Source organism: Delphinapterus leucas, chromosome 1, assembly GCF_059928025.1.
Source record: "Delphinapterus leucas isolate spDelLeu-1000000601 "Yukka" chromosome 1, BTC_Dleu_Yukka2, whole genome shotgun sequence".
Classification (NCBI taxonomy): domain Eukaryota; kingdom Metazoa; phylum Chordata; class Mammalia; order Artiodactyla; family Monodontidae; genus Delphinapterus; species Delphinapterus leucas.
Window position 1 is genome coordinate 84,422,225 of NC_143129.1, and position 17,721 is coordinate 84,439,945.

A 17,721-nucleotide genomic window follows, 5' to 3' on the forward strand; every position below is an offset into this window, starting at 1 on the left:
CTTCAGATAAGAGCATAGCACTTCTGCTGGCCAACAGGTGATCCACACTCTGAATGCTGCATTCTAACAAGCTCTTCCGGCAATCACCTGGTCTTAAAAGCCAGAGGCACACTCTGAAGAGACAGCTGAGTGAGATTATGAGCACAGTTTGTGATCATGACCAAATTCCTTAGTGTGAGGCCAAGTGAATGATGGGAATCTAACTTGTAACCTTGGCTCCATCACATCATCAATCAAAATGTTGCCAACTGAGGCAGTGAAACCAAGCCCTGCATTTGCCATTGGCACTGATGGGCTGTGTGCAGGTATCCATACACTCTGCTGGGTCCACCTGCAGCTTCCTTGGTGAAGCAAAGTAAATAATTTACTAATTCAAACCTGCTTGGCTGTGTGGCTAACTTCCACAGCCAGATCGCTTCCAGAATTCCCAATGCCAATTATAATGACTCTCTTTCCAGTGAAACTCTCTGGATTCTTATAATCTCGACTATGGAAGTACTGTCCTTTGAACTTCTCAATTCCTGCAAGAGAAGGGAAAATAATTCCTGGGTGATGGTTTATCTGATATAATTTGTTAAATCATTCATTTTTTTTGCAGTGTGTAGAGTTTATGCATATATTCTCTGTATGTTCTCCTTTTACTCAGGTGCATTCTTGCCTTTCTGAATATTTTTGCCTGTTTTCTTTTCCCATCACCTCAGAGTGGAACCTTGTGATTTCCTTATTATAAGTAGTCTGCTGAACTCAGGATCTGTTAGTGTTTTAGACCTGTGGACTCACAAATCCAAACTGCTTCAGAAAACCTCCATTCTCTTTTGTCTTTTCACCCTCTTTATTTTTTTTTTAATTGAAGTGTAGTTGACTTATAATATTATAGCAGTTTCTGATGTACAACATAGTAACTTGATATTTTTATAGATTATGCAACATACAAAGTTATTATGATATTACAGTCTTTTGTCTATATTCCTTGTGCTGTATATTACAACCCTGTGACTGATTTATTTTATAACTGGTAGCTTCTATCTCTTAATCCCCTTCACCTATTTTGCCCATCCCCCACCCCCTCTTTTCATCATCTGTAAATACCTACTTCCATTCCAACTGGAGTATATATGTTCTTATATACACTAAACTATACACAGAGTGCTTTTTTCCTCTCAGAATGAAAATCCAGGCCAAAGACTGTAATTAAACTCTTTCTTTAAGCTTTATTTTCTTCCTTAGAAACTCAATATTTCTGTTTATTTCCTCGATTGCTAAAAAAGCCCTCATTCAGGTTAAAGAAGATGTGGTAAATATATACAATGGAATATTACTCAGCCATAAAAAAGAATGAAATAATGTCATTTGCAGCAACATGGATGGACCTAGAGATTGTCATACTGAGTGAAGTAAGTCAGAGAAAAACAAATATCATATGATATCGCTTATATGTGGAATCTAAAAAAAATGGTACAAATGAACTTATTTACAAAACAGAAATAGACTCACAGATGTAGAAAACAAACTTATGGTTACCAGGGGGGAAAGGTGTGGGGGAGGGATTAACTGGTAGACTGGGATTGACATATACACACTACTATATATAAAATAGGTAACTGATAAATACCTACTGTATAGCACAGGGAACTCTTCTCAGTACTCTGTAATGACCTATATGAGAAGAGAATCTAAAAATGAGTGGATATATTTATATGAATAACTGACTCACTTTGCTGTACAGCAGAAACTAACACAACATTATAAATCAACTATACTCCAATAAAAATTAAAAAAGAAAAATTCCCTCATTCAATCTAATGCAGATCAACTTTTATCCTTAAAAAACTAAAATTATTGTAAAACTAAATATAGAGCCTTGTAATTTTCCTCTAGTCCCCCAAATTACTGGTATCTCTACCTCCTAAATAGCGTTAATACAAGTTACCCCATCACCTTTCAGAAGAATATGCAGAATCAGGATAAGCCTTATTTCATCCCAAGATAGGAATCACTCAGACCACATTCCTCCCATTTTTTAGGGATCAGGTCACAGGCATAGTTCAAGTGTCTTCCTTCCTTGTAGGCTACTTACCAGGGAAGCTTTCCAAGGGTAAGTGAGCATTGGTGTGATGGCCAGTGCAAACCATAACTCCATCGAAGACATTCACCTCCTTTTTCCCTTCAGATACCGTGACCACCTCCCATTGGCCTGAAGTGGAGAAATCAGGCTGCTTCTTCACACTGCACACGGTGGTCTGAAAAGAAAAGGGGTAGCCACAGGGCACTATAACCACAGCCTATATAGTGGACACCTTCCCTAACAGGACTCTCCTTGCAGAGGGTAAACAAAGGGCTGCTACCACATAACAGGCCTCATGCAGGGGTATTTGACTTTCGTACTCCACAAATCAGAACTTCTTTGTTTGGGGCTGTGGTCAGAGTGAGAAAACTTCCATGAGGCAAGCTAAATAAAACAGAGTTGGCAGACTAATGTTGCACTTTCCTCTGCTTCTAGAAAAGTGCAAATTACTAGTTCTCGTGGACCATACCTAGGGCAATGTGATACTCGAATAAAGTTTGGGCTTCTCTTGTGCTTCTGAGACACTCCATGCACGAAATGCCTATTCCTCCCCATACCCCGAGACATCCTGAGACCCTCTGATGCCTTCTTACCTCAAGTCCCATTCTCACTGTCTGGCCTTAAACTTGTGACTGAGCTAGAGGGCTCCCTTTCCTAATAGAGTAGAGAAACATCTCAGTGACTCATATTTTATGTAAATGAATCTCTCTGACTCCCATAAATGCCCATTTTACAAGTAACTATAAAGAAAGAAGGTGTGAGGTGGGATAGTCAGTGGCACAATTTTTAGCTTTAAAAAATAATAATAAATATGGGTTACTCTACCCAGCTTAAGGAAACATTAAGAATGTGTTCTATGTGCTTCTGGGTTTATGACCATAATGTCTTGGTTGACTAATATAGATACCACTCTTGTATACCCGAGCCATCCTATACTATTTATTGTTCTTCTCGGTCATGTTCTTACTTTTACACAGTTCTTCTATACTATTTATTGTTCTTCTATACTATTACTTATACTATTACTTATCTTCTATAAGTATCATGTTCTTACTTTTATCCAGTGTTTCTGCCTGGATCATCCTTTTATTCTTTCTTCATTTGGAGATACTCACCCTTCAACATTTAGCTTGGGATTATCTCCTCTAAGAAAACCTTCCTGGTGCCTGATGCCTCATGCCCTGATGGGTTAAGCAACCCTCCTCTGAGCTGCAATATATAGATTTCTGTGGCATTTATCACTAACTCTTCATTTTTAATAATTATATTTACAATGAAATTTCTCTTCATTTTTCTATCTCTATAACTAGACTGTGAAATCACTAATTTTTTTTGTTTTTGTGTCTTCACTGTTTAGTATGGTAACAAACCTCTTCAATAAGTGTTTAAAGAAGTGAAGAGAAGGACCACTAGGCTGTAAATGATTGACTTTGGAAGTCGTCACTGGATATTGCCATTTTAATTTTGTTGTTAAAGAGAAAGAGTCATGATTTAGTAGAATGCTCAGAAGGTAGAAGATTTGGGCTTTTTGCCAGCTGTCAGAAGTATTGATTCTTTTATGGTCATGGTTTAGAATGATAGGAGTATCACAGAAGACTTTACAGCAGGAAAGAACCAGTGAAGTGATCTAGTACAGTCATCTTGTTTTACAAATAAAGTGAAGACACATCGGCGTTGAGGAACTTACTTGTCTGAAGTCACAAGTTGGTTAGTGGTAGAGCAAAGACTAGAACTCAAGTTTTTGCTTCCCAATTCAGTGTTCCTCGCTCTACGCCAGACTTAACTTATTTGTTCCCTCATAAGTTTTCAAAACCTACTTCACTGGGTTGTTGTGGTCACATAAATAATGCACTGGAAAGTACTTCAGAAAGTATAAAAGGGCTAAGCAGCAAGTTGTGGAAACAGAAGGTTTTAAAGTTCCCATACCTGTCAGTTCCCCTCATTGTTTTATTGTAATCAAATGATATAGAATGAAGGCAATGAAATGAAGGGGGCTTCCTGGATCTGCAGTCAAAATACATAGAAGAGGGACCTTTCCATGAATATTTTCAGACATAGAGAAGACACAGAGTAGAATCTGTCTGGATTGGATAGATACATGAGCATATCAAACCAATGTATACATAAGCACTGGTAAATAAGACCAGTTATTCACTTACTTGAAACTCAGAACACAGAGATACCCACGAAATTCCCTACCTTAAATCGAATGTACTTTAGAAGGTCAAATTCTTTGGCATACATCCTGAAATACTCCAGGACCTGGGAGTTGTGCATGAAGTTAGGATAGTGATCTGGGACGGGATAGTCACTGAAGCACATCATCTCCTTAGAAGTGTTGATGACCACTGACTTGTAAATACTGGCCCTTCCTTCTTCAGGTTCTTCCTGCAGTAAATAAAAAGCATTCATAGCAACTTGAGAATTAAGGTCATGGTTTATAAACAGCCAACAAACATTTGAAAATGTTTCCTGAAAGAAATGCCAATTTAAAAAGTCCCGGGCTTCCCTGGTGGCGCAATGGTTGAGAGTACACCTGCCGATGCAGGGGACACGGGTTCGTGCCCCGGTCCGGGAAGATCCCACATGCCGCGGAGCAGCTGGGCCCGTGAGCCATGGCCACTGGGCCTCCGTGTCCGGAGCCTGTGCTCCGCAACGGGAGAGACCACAACAGTGAGAGGCCCGCGTACAGCAAAAGAAAAAAGAAAAAGTCCCCTCCCCACAGCCCTTCACATCTCCCAGTATTTGTGTCTCTTCCCCTTGAATCTAAGTTGTCTTCATGGCTTGCTTTTGACCAACAGCATGCAGTTGGGATGATACTGAATGGCTTCCAAGACTAAGTGATAAGTAGTCTTGCAGTTTCTGCCTGAGTCTCTTAGAAAGCTTGCTGTGGTGGAAGTCAGCAGCCACATAAGAAGTCCAGCTACCCTGAGACCACCATCCTGTGAGGAAGCCCGAGCTAGCCACATGAAGAGCATGTTTGGGATAGAGGGATGTGCAGCCAGCCCCCAGAAGGTCTAGTTATCCCAGTTGACATTCTAAATATGTGAGCAGGGAGGTCATAGCACACATCCAGTCCCAGCTGTCACCTTATTGCCATGACATAAGACTCCAAGTGAGAACTGCCCATCTGAGTAATAGTCTTTTAAATAGTATATGTATTTCAAAGCCTTGGGAAGTTTCAAGGGTTTCATACACTTGCCACATTGTTCTCCAGGAAACACTGTACTAGCTTACATCCTGTCCACTATGTGTTCCCATTTTACCTCGTTTTTACTAATTTAAAAGACAGTTACTCAGTGTTAGCAAAAATGAGGTGAAATGAGATCTTAGTACAGTGTTTTCTGGACAGCAATGTGGCAAGAATATGAAACCCTTGCAACTTAGCCTTTTAAAGAAAGATTCAGCATTGTAGACAAAGATTTATGTTAAAGGATGTGAATGACAGCATTATTTATAACATAAAAAAGAAATAAGTTAAATGCCTGCAATATTGTGATTTATAGGAAATATATATTTGGTTATCCTGATGGTCAAAATATATTCTCATATATGGTCTTTTTCCACAGTTCCTGGCTCAGAGCTCCCAATACTCTCCTAATTTCCTAACTGTTGAGAGTGATACCAAGTGTCTTTTGTTATGTTAATATGGTGACCTTTAGAAAGCAACTAAGGTTGTGGGCTGGTTACTAATGGAGCAAACACTGTGATTAGAGGTTTGTAACTTTCAGTTGCCTATCCCCTGACCTCTGGGGAGGCGACAGGGGCTGGAAGTTGAATCAATAGCCAATGCCCAATGATTTAATCAATCATGCCTATGTCATAAAGTCTCCATAAAAACCCAAAAGAGTGGGGTTCAGGGAGCTCCCAGGATGGTGAACCGAAGAGACTAGGGGAGAGCGGTGTGCCTGGAGAGGGCATGGAAGCTCAGTGTCCTTTTCCCTATGTGTCTCTTTCATTTGCCTATTCCTAAATTATATTCTTTTATAACAAACCAGTTGCCTAGTGAGTAAATGGGTTTCCTGTATTCTGTAGCTGCTCTAGCAAATTAATCAAACCCAATGTGGGAGGGGTTCATGGGAATTTCTGATTTATACTCAGTTGGTCAGAAGTATAGGTAACAACCTGGACTTGAGAATGGCAACTGAAGTCCAAATCCCAGGAGGGGGTCGTTGGAACCTCCAATCTGTAGGTGGTTGTTCAGAAGCCCAGGTAATAACCAGGGCTTATGACTGGTGTCTGAAGTGGAGTCAAGGGTGAAGTCTTGTAGGACTGAGCCCTCAATCTGTGGAATCTGATGCTGTCTCTGTGTAGATAGGGATCACAATTGAGTTGAATTCTTGGACATCCTGCTAGTGTTTGAGAATTGTTTGCTGGTGTCTGAGGACCACCCGCCACCCGCATACACACACTGGAATTGGTCTCAGAACCATTTAGTGCCCAACAAAATTCACTGCAATTTAGAGGATGACTGCTCCAGATCCTTGCTACCTAAAGTATGATCTGTGGACTAGCAGCAGGGGCATCACTTGGAAGATTGTTAGAAATGCAGAATCTTAGGCCCCATCCCAGACCTACTGAATTGGAATCTGCCTTTTAACAAAATCCTCAAGTGATTCAGATGCATCTGAAAGCTGAGAAGCATTGCTCTAGCTGATATCAAACCCCAGTTCACTGTTCTTTCCCCATCAAGGTTATCTTCTTTGCTTCCTCAAAAACTTCTAATAACTACCTCATGGGGGTGTTGTAGTGATCACATAAAATAGCGCCATAGCTACCCAGATTGTTATGTTAGCCTCTCACTGAGATATCATAAATGATGACTTTTCAACTCTACTAGAATTTTTAAAAATTGTTTTGATTATGGAAAATTACCTTAACCAATTTGGACCCCCTCTTCTCTTTTTATTCCAGAAAAAGATGTATGGATGTTACTGAACATTAAATGGCCACAAAGGAGAGTGTTCATTGGTTTTGCCCACATTAGAGATGATTTTCCTCCCATTTTTAGAGAAGAATTTTTCAATTTCAGAATCCTGAATAGATCATTCCCATTTCTCTGCCCCATGCTTCAAGATCTCATTCCCTTTGGCTGCTAATAATGTTTCCACAGGTCTCTTCTAATCTATCCTACCTATTTCAACCAAAATGTTCTTTCTAGGGTATGGTTGTATCTCTGCCCTAATTAAAATTTTGGATGCTGCCCCATTTTCTCTAGTTTATATTTTTCAGCTTAGGATTCAAAGACCTCCATAATGTCTTGGAGTCTATTCTTTATCTCCCCAACTAGATTGTAGGCCCCTTGACTTGTATTCATGATCTTTCCCACAGCATATAAAATTATAAATAGCACTTAGTAGATATTTAATAGATGTACATTGAATTATACTGAGAAAGGTACATATAGAAAAAGGAAATAATTTTCACAAAATGCATAACAAACTAATGAAATACATCAAAATTTATTGCAAAAACAGTTGAATAAGATATTCTTATCTTATTCACAAAAATTTGCTGTAAGGAAAATTGCAAAATAATATAAAATCAAATGTATAGATATATTCATTTTATAGTATTTAAAATATCTATTAATTAGAAACCACTTAAAATGCCCCCCTCCCCCAATAGGAAAAGGGTTTAGTAAATTATGGTATCTCAATATGATGCAGAATTTACCTTCTACACCACTCCTTAAGTATTCTGCTAAATTCAAAGCAGATCCTGTCAACCCACTGCTTAATGGGCTCTACTGATTCCATTTGGAAAAGCAAATTTCTTATTTTGAAACTCAGCATATTTCACAATCCATCCCAGTCTATCTTTTTATCTTCATTTAGTGCTCTCCTCAGTTAATTTCAAGCTTCTGAGTCATTAAATTGTTGTTGAAACATTCCAGACTCTTTCACAACTTTAAACTTTTGTAACAGTATAGTACTGCTTCTTCATTTAGAAAATTCCTATCTATAATTCAAGAGTCACATCAAATGTCATTTCTTTGATGAAGTATTTCTTGTTCTCTCCACTGAGTCAAATGCCGCATTCAACCTCCAAGCTGCCAAAACTCTCTGCTCAGATTGCCATCAAGGCAAATTAGAACACACAATATTCTGCATTTGTTTCTATGACTGTGAGGTACCCGAAAGTAGGATTTGTGTCTAATTTTTTGCATCTCTGTCATCAAAACAGTACCTCATATATACTGGATGCTTAATAAATGCTTTGAAATGAATTAATGAGTGAATTATAGAGATTGAATTTGGAGATACTTAAAACTATGATTTTGAAATCTGTAGAGGAACACTGAAAATGGTCTATGATATAACTTTAAGTGGAAAAAGTAATATTATAAAATTAAGGTCAATTCTAATCACCAAATATATAATATTACGTATGCCTAGGGCAATTGTATACCTATGTCTATCCATGTCTATATAATTATACATTGTATAATCTCTCCCCTGTTATATGAGTATATTTTATTTATTTTAAATCAATAAAACTTCAAAGTAGGAAAAACAAATTGATTTATTAAGGAGGTAGAATTTTTTCTTTTATTTTTGTAGAAATGTTGTTTATACTACACCTTGATGATAAAAAACTTCAACAAACTAGGAATAGAGGGAAACATCTTCAATTTAATAACGAACATCTGCAAAATACCTGCAGCTAACAGAATACTTAATAGTGAGAAAATGGACAATTTCCCTCCCATAAAATTGAGAACAAGGTAAGGATATCCTCTTACAACTTCTATTCAACACTGCACTAGAAATCCTAACTAATGTAATAAGATAAGAAATGGAAATAAAAGTATACAGATTGAGAAGGAATAAATAAAATGATTTTTCTTCACAGATGATATGACTGTGTAGAAAATCTCAAAGATTTAAAAATAAAAATTCCTGGAACTAATAAGCAATTATAGCAGGGTTGAAAGATACAAGGTTAATATACAAAAGTCACTTACTTTCCTATATACCAGAAATGAAAAATTGGACTTTGAAATTAAAAAACCAGTACCATTTATAATAACACTCCCCCCAAATGAAGTGCTTAGGTAAAAATCTAACAAAATATGTATGAAACTTATATGCAGATACCATAAAACACAGAAGAGGAAAAACAAAGATATAAATAAATGGAAAGATATGCTGTGCTCATAGATTGGAAGACTCAGTATTGTTAAGATGTCAGTTTTCCCAACTTGATCTGTAGATTCCACACAATCCCAATCAACATCCCAGCTAGCTATTTTGTAGATATTGACAAACTGATTCTAAAATTTATGTGGAAAGGAAAAAGGCCTAGAATAGCCAACTTTGTCCTTACGTGTGGACTGTGACTAGTGACTTTCTTGCAAAGAGTATAGTATGACAAGGGAGAAAAAAAGGAGCAACTTTACAGTGGCAAACCCTGATAAACAGCATCTCAAGCCAGGTCATCAAGGTCAACATCAATCGGTGTGATCAGTTTGATAGCATGTACCATTGATACGATGTGATGAGAATAGCACTTTGCCTCTAGGGTCTTCCTCCCCAAAATTCATAACCCCAGTCTAACCATGATGAAAATATCAGGCAAATCCCAGTTGAGGGACATTCTATAAAATACCTAACCAGTAATCCTCAAACCTGTCAGGGTCATCAAAAACAAGGAAAGTCTGAGAAATTGTCACAGCCAAGAGGAGCCTAAGGAGACATGACAACTACATGCATTGTGGTGCTCTGGATGGGAACACCTGGAACAGGAAATGGCCGTTAGGAAAAAACCTAAGTAAATCTGAATAAAGCATGGACTTCAACTAATAATAATGTATCAATACTGGTTCATTAATTAGGACAAATGTATCATACTAATGTAAGATGTTAATAATATCTGGGCATGGGGTATATGGGAACTCTGTACTATCTTCCTAATGATTCTGTAAATCTAACACAGTTCTAAAATTCAAAGTTTATTTAAACATGTTGTTTGTATATAGCACGGTTTTTAAAAAAAAAATTAAATTAATGAGTGGTAGGGTCCTTTTGGAACCAAGATGTTTGAGGGGACAAGGGTAGACACATTCCTAACTATCAAATTTGACTTCATTCATTCATTCAGTAGATATTTCTAAAGTCTCTCTGTAATAAAAACACTATATTAATGCTAAAAAATACAAGTCTGTCCCTGTTTTCCAAGGGTTCAAAGTTTAGTACAAGGAGTAGTCATGCTTTCCACAGCAGGTGTGTTGGGTTCACTGAGCTAAATGAATCACAGATCTTACCCCTGTGACAATAATCATATATTTGTATTCTTTTTCAAGCAACTAAGACAACAAAGTGTTATTGTGTGTCAACAAAAACCTTCAAGCCCTTCTAAACACCTTATTGGACCCTACGTAGGGTTCATCACTGTCAAATCACCGCTTTACAAAAGAGAGTGAGGGCAGAGCAGTACTGGGTCAGTGAGTGTTAAAAGAAGCTTCTGCTCCTGCATTTTAGTATTTCCTACCATCGGCGAATAATCTACCCTCTAGAGATGTATCTTGATTCTATTTCCTGCCTAAGCACATTATTCGCATTGAGTAGGAAGTTCATATGAGAAAAGAGAGAACCAGGGACGTAGGGTAGTGTAATTGGAACTGAAGGGACTGGAGGCAATAGTAAGGGCAGAAGAAAGGAGAAAAATGACTCCCCGTCAGTGGGAGGAGTGAGAACAGTTTCTTTGACAGGCTCTCAGCATCCCGTGGGACAGAAGCTGTCTTAGGACTGTTGTTCTCAGCGTTGTCTTCACACTGGACTTGCCTGGGGAACTCTACAATACTAATGCCTGGTCCTTACTCCCAGAGACCCTGTTTTGTTTTGTTTTTTTCCCCCCCCGGTATGCGGGCCTCTCACTGTTGTGGCCTCTCCCGCTGCGGAGCACAGGCTCCGGACGCGCAGGCTCAGCGGCCATGGCTCACGGGCCCAGCCACTCCGCGGCATGTGGGATCTTCCCGGACCGGGGCACGAACCCGTGTCCCCTGCATCGGCCGGCGGACTCTCAACCACTGCGCCACCAGGGAAGCCCAGGGACCCTGTTTTAATTGCTCCTTCTCTAATGTGTAGACAAGGTTGAGATCTGCTGGTAAGAGGTCGTGTGGTGGCCCCGGAAAGCTCAGGGCACCAGAGTTTATCCCATCCACCTCAGAAGTCTTTTCTCCACACATCCTTAGCTAAACTGCAGAATGCCTGAGGGCAGTGGCAGGAGGTTATATAACTCTGTGTCTCCACACCATCTAACAAAGTCTGAGCTTCAGAAATGTTTGTTCAATGAACTGTTATCGATTTTGTTTTCAACATGCAATGTGATCCTCATTTATCACCTGGGAAAGCTGGGGTAGAAGCTGAAGGGCAAAGGTTTCCATGTTGGCTGCGCATTAGAAATAACTAGTGGAGACCTTTATTGACACCCCAGGCCAATAAAACCAGAATCTGGATGGACTGATATCAGTATTTGTTAAAGTTTGTTAAAGTTCCCCAGGTGATTGTTCAGTGTTGCAGCCAAAGCTGACAGCCACTGCTCTACAGTTACCCTCTTTTAAGTATTTTTGTATCCATTCAGTTGTCTTTTTTGGGGGAGGTGGTTGATATTTAAGAATTAAGAACGCCTATTCAACTAAGGGTGTTTATTACTTAATTTCATATTTTAAATTAAAATGTTCTAAATATGCCCATTTTACATTATATTATATCCATATGGTACCCTTGTATCATATATACACTTTAGAACCTCACTACGTGAACTGTAGTTATCAGATCAGTAGCATCAACATCACCTGGGGCTTTACCTGAAATATAGAATCTTGGCACCACCCCAGATTAATGAATCAGAATGTACACTTCAGCAAAAGCTCCAGTGATTCATGTGCACATTAAAGTTGGAGAAGCACTGCTTTGGTATGCTTTAAGGATTTTTAAAATTCAGATTGACTAAAGAATATTAAAAATTATTTTCCAGCAATACATGCTCATTAAAACCTCAGCATTTCATAAGAGATTTATCATTTTAAGCTATTTCGTTCATAAAGTAATATTGCAGTATGAAAATTAAAGTGATATGTCTCACATTTCTACCGACTTTTCACCATCAGTCTGGTCTAACTTTAATGAGGAGATCAAGAAGAAAGAAATTTATATTGAGTCCCTGAGACCTGTTACAAGAAAGAGAAAACGGAAGCCCTGAGTTGCCAGTGGCTTACTGGACACCCGGTAGCAATGGTGGAATTCCAAAGTGGGAATTTTGAAATTGGGACAATCCTATATATGAAACCCCCAATGAATTATAGTGCTTGGGACAATCCTATATATGAAACCCCCAATGAATTACAGAAAATTTAGGGGGGGTAGGATGGGAGAGAGGAAGGCTCCAAATAACAAGCAAGGGGGTCACAGAAAAGCAGATCTGAGGCAATTCTTGAGGAAACCAGCATCAGCATGTAAAACATGTTTAATCTGCAATTAATGGATGTTTATAATACCTCAGGCTCCACAACTGTGTAACTGTGGAATATGTGAGAATGAAGGTCTCTATTTCCACAAGCATTCTAAGCAGCCACCCAAGATATTTTGCTTCTCTAGGATTCATTTATAAAACGTAAATATATTTGGTGCCTAATATATGCCAGGCATCCCCCGTGGCTCTAGAAATATAGTGGCGTCTGTGTGTGCATTTATAATATATGTAAAATATATGTATGTTGTATATAATGTAATAGACACAGATGTGGTGTCTTAACAGCAGTCAGAGCATTATGATGAAATATAGCTTATTTATTTTCAAGAAAGCAGTTTATAAGGTGCTGAAATTTTGCCAAGAGTATAATCAGAAAACACTCCAAATTGGGCCTTTAACAGAGAGGAGGTTTAAACCACTTTGGAAATAAAACCTGATAATCAGGTAGGATGGTGGACCCTTCACTAATTTCATGCCTGGTCAGTAGTTGCCAGACCTGGCTAGGATGCTTACCACACACCAAATGTGTGGGCCACACTCTAGGCCTACTGAATAACAACTGATGTTTAGCAATTATTGTGCCACTGTTATTAGTGATGACGTCAGTATTCATTCACTTAATCCCCACAGTAACTCTATGAAGTGGGTGCCAGTATTATCTCCTTCTTAAAGATGACAACACAGAGGTACAGAGAGGGTTAATGGTTTTCCCCAAGGTCACAGTAGGATTTGAACCCAGACGTGCTCTTAACGTCTACACCATGTTGTGGCTGGATTTCAAAAGTAAAATTTCCTATTGATTACAAAATATTTATTAACAGTCTTTTCAGCCATGCCCAAGACTGACTATGACCGAGGCATGCATGGTGTGCTAAGGAGTATCCACCCTAGATCCGAATAGGGACGATTGTCAAATAGAGTTAGTCCCCAAGACGGAGCCCGGATGCAAAACAACTGTACTGCTGTTCTACTAAGGAATGCTATGAACGAATGGAACCACTTTTAAGTAGCTGGGCAGCACCGTGTTCGTTTTGCGAAATATGAAACAAACCTGGACACCTTAATACACTTAAAACACTGGCTTAAAAAGTGAGTTGAGAAGCAAACCCAATGGATGTTGCTTTGGAGATCAGTTAAGGAGGGTGATATTCTTTGACATATAATAAACTTAACTATCATTTAAGTAAGAAGATACCTTAACTGTTAGTAACAAGTTGCAGGGCTCGGTGTGCATATTAAAGCAGCTCAACTTTAAAACTGAGTCTGTGCAAGGACAAGAAAACCCAGTTGCAGGTGCCCTCTGCCCTTCTCTGAAGACAGGACTACTGCTTTGATTTCTCAAGTGAAGGAAAAGTGCAAAGCAAGGAAGGCAGCCAGATTTTATATCCTATTCAAGCACTAGAATCATTAGAGAATTGTTTAAAGTAAAGAAGGAAGGAAGCAACGAAGGAAGGAAGGTAAGAAAGAAAAGAGAAAAAAAAACAGTGAGGTTAGAAGAGATTGAAAAGGGGGATTCCTGGAAGGAGTTGTTAGCAGTATTCTAGATCACTTACCGATGAACGCAGACCAAGAGCAACCACTTTACATGTCTGCCATTCTGCTACACCCCCCTACCAAGATTGTTACCCTTTTATGGATAGCGGCAAAACTCATTACAGACAGTGCCCAACTTGTGATTTTTTGACTTTACAATGGTTCAAAATCAATACACATTCCATAGAAACCACACTTCGAATTTTGAATTTTGATCTTTTCCTGGGTTAGCGATATTTTGTAACATACTCTGGTGATGCTGGGCAGTGGCAGCTTCCAGTCAGCTGGAAGGATCAGGAGGGTAAACAACTGATAGACTTACAACCATTCTGCGCCCAAACAACCATTCTGTTTTTCACGTTCAATACAGCATTCAATAAATTACATGAGCTATTCGACACTTTATTATAAAATAGGCTTTGTGTGAGATGATTTTGCCTGACTGTAGGCTAATGTAAGTGTTTTGAGCACGTTTAAGGTAGCCTAGGCTCAGCTATGGTGTTAGGTAGATTAGGTGTATTAAACTCATTTGTAACAGGATATTTTCAATTTACGATGGGCTTATCAAGAGGTAACCTCATTGTAAATCAAGGAATATCTGTAAATGAAAATGATCTCTGTGCCATTTTCACAGACATCAGTGAAGGAAAAAACGAGTGATACCTGCGTCCCATTTTGCTGCCAGCGTAGGGAAAGAGAACCTGCATAGAACCTGAGATGATGGCTGCTGAGAGGAGGTCAGCAGGTTGAAGTCTGGCAGGTCTAATCACTGTGAAGCCCATCATACTTCCAGACACGAGGTAAAATATCTTATGCACCTAGTTACGGCGAGAGTTCCAAGTATTAAGGAACCAGATTTACCTGAAACCTCCACAGCCCTCCGATGTCATCAGTCCCTTCAAAGCAGACGGGCTCCAAGCCTTCTTCCAGGCAGCACTTGATAGACGTGAGCCCACTCACTCCTCCCCCAATCACAGCGATTCTTTTCTTGGTCATGGTCTCCAGAGATCGTCACCAGGCTGCGTCAGTGTAACCTGTCCTAAAGAAAGGATGACAAAAGACAGAAAGCACACATCAGTTAACACCTTTCAAAGAAGAGCTTGAACGTGGCATTTAGATAAATTCTGCAGCAGCAGGTGCCTTTGGGGAACCCAGATTCCAGTGTCCTCGTGGACCACCGGGAACTACTACACCTTGGACGGGTGAGCCCTGTGCCTGGAAGACCCAGAGCTGAGAGCTCTGCTGCGGTGCCCGACCTCGCTGCCTTTGCCCCAACACTGGCAGATCCTTCAGCTGCGATCTGGAGGGCACTGCACTTTCAGCTCTTTGCAAAGAAATGTAAAGCAACAAAGTACAAACAGCAGCAATAGCCAATGTGGAGGGGCTGTTCAGCTCCACCTCCTTTCAGCCAACACACCGCCCACTCCGCAGCACCCATTACCCCACAGAGGGGAGAAAACGTGGGCCAAACCTGCTCTGGGCAGAAAAAATTAACCCTATGCCCTCTCTGTTTTTCACCTGCAGTTGCCCGCACTCTCAGCTACTCTCAGGGGAGACCCTAGGGGCCGGAATCTCCATCACCCGCCCTTCCCATTCACTTTTAACTTCCTGGTGTTGTCTTATAGTGACAGACTCCTACTGGTGAAGGGAAACTGTCACCAACAACCCCGAGGCAAGTCTTGCTCAAAAGCTTAAGCGGAGAACATGTCTTTCAGGAGATCTGTCAGAACACACCCCGGCCCCTTGTCCACCTCTCCAAGCCAACCCCCAACCCCACAAATCGGATCTTTCGTTCCGTGCTACGGGAAGAAATTTACTTTAAAATACCCATGCACTGAGCTGGGCGCTCGGGTACAGTGGGGAGTGAGGGGATTAAGTTTCCTACTTAGAGGAGCTTATAGTTTAGTAGAGAAGACTGATACACAAACAGATAATTTCAAAAAAATAAAAATACTGTAAAAAAGAACTTCCCTCACACAGCTATCTGTGTGATTACAAACACACAGCTACCCGTGTGATTACACTTTTAAAATGTAACAAAATTTTCAAAATATTCGGAAAAGACCAATGTAATGGATATAGGATTTCATACACTGGGTCAGAATCAGGGCTTATTCAACCCAGGAGTCTATTTTGACAGGTGTAAGGGGTTCTGGGAGAGCTGGGTTGTGACAGATGCCATGCATCTTTGTGCACCTTATACTACTCCCTGAGTCAACCTTGCTGAAGGTGATTTGATGCCAATAATTCCAGCACTGGGTTTTGACTTACTAACATCACCCCAAAAGTATCCTTCCCAGACCAATCACTATTTCTCAAGGGTTTACCTTACATGGTACAAAAGATACAATGGGAATGGACACATGTAATCCTCTCAGCAATCCCAAGAAAAACGTACTATCAACTACTTCTTTTGCAAGTAAGTGGAAAGGCAGGAAGGTACACCTGGCAGTCTGGCTTCAATCACTATAGGTACTGCTCCTTTATGAGGATATTTTTACGTCTTTTTTAGCCACAAGTCCTTTGTCCATTTCTCAGCTCTCTATTGCATCCCCTTTCTTTGCCTAACTCCTGCCTTTACAGTTTACACTTTAGTTGAACTGCTTTTAGCTGTTGCCTTATTTCAACTACTTTAAAATATGTTTAAAAATAGATCTTTGGTTTGGGAAATCATTTGGCTCCATCAGGAAGTCTCCTGTTCAAAATATGGTCTGAATTATATGAACACACACACACATGCACACACACACACACACACACACGTAAACACACACACAGTGGGGAACACATGACATCAACATAGCCTAATGAGAGAATAAAGGGAAAGAAGCTTAAGGATGGAGTTATATATATTTCTCAGTAATTAAAGTGTTTTTGTGTTTTGATGTGGTTCTGTCTTTTTGATATGGTTCTTATTATCAAAATGTCATTAATCTCTCAATAGTCATCTTAAGACAAGCTAATGAAAAATTTCATATTTTTCTTTAAAAAATAAAGCTACTATTTACTTTTGTTCTGGATTCTCTTCTCACTTTTCCCCAGAAATCCCTTATTTAACTAGTGTCCTCACCGTCAAATACCATGAAATAGAATGTCTTTTGTCACCAAATATCTTTTCTTCTGTCTAATGCTACTTTCTTGTAGAAAGAAAAAGCAGGTTTTTTTCCAGTTGCCTAAATGCCTCTCCCTTAAGATTTCAAAAATATTAACCTCTTGTCTTATCTCTCCCCAAGATTTATGGCAGCAGAAGGGCCACTGAATACTAAAGAACAAGAAGTTCTCATATAATCATCCTGTTTCTATTAGACCATGGTTTATTGGGTGTTGGAGAAGTTAGTGACTTCCTTTGAGTTAATGAGCTGCTGGACCACAAAAAGCCAATTTGAGTCTGAGGGAGATGACTGCAAGTCACCCAGAGATCCCAGAATCTGAGCTGGATGTAGCACCTGGATGGAATTTGGAGTTGTCTCCCTTGGGGTGGGGATGAGCATATCAGGAGAAGGATGAACACAGAATTCTTGTGGCTAGAGGGGTGTCAGACAATGCTAGCTCTTCATTAAAATCTGTTTTCCTCCTATTACAGCATTATAGGACTGTAGCTGGGATGGGGCTGCCCAAATAGCAACAGTATTTCCCAGTTTCCCTTG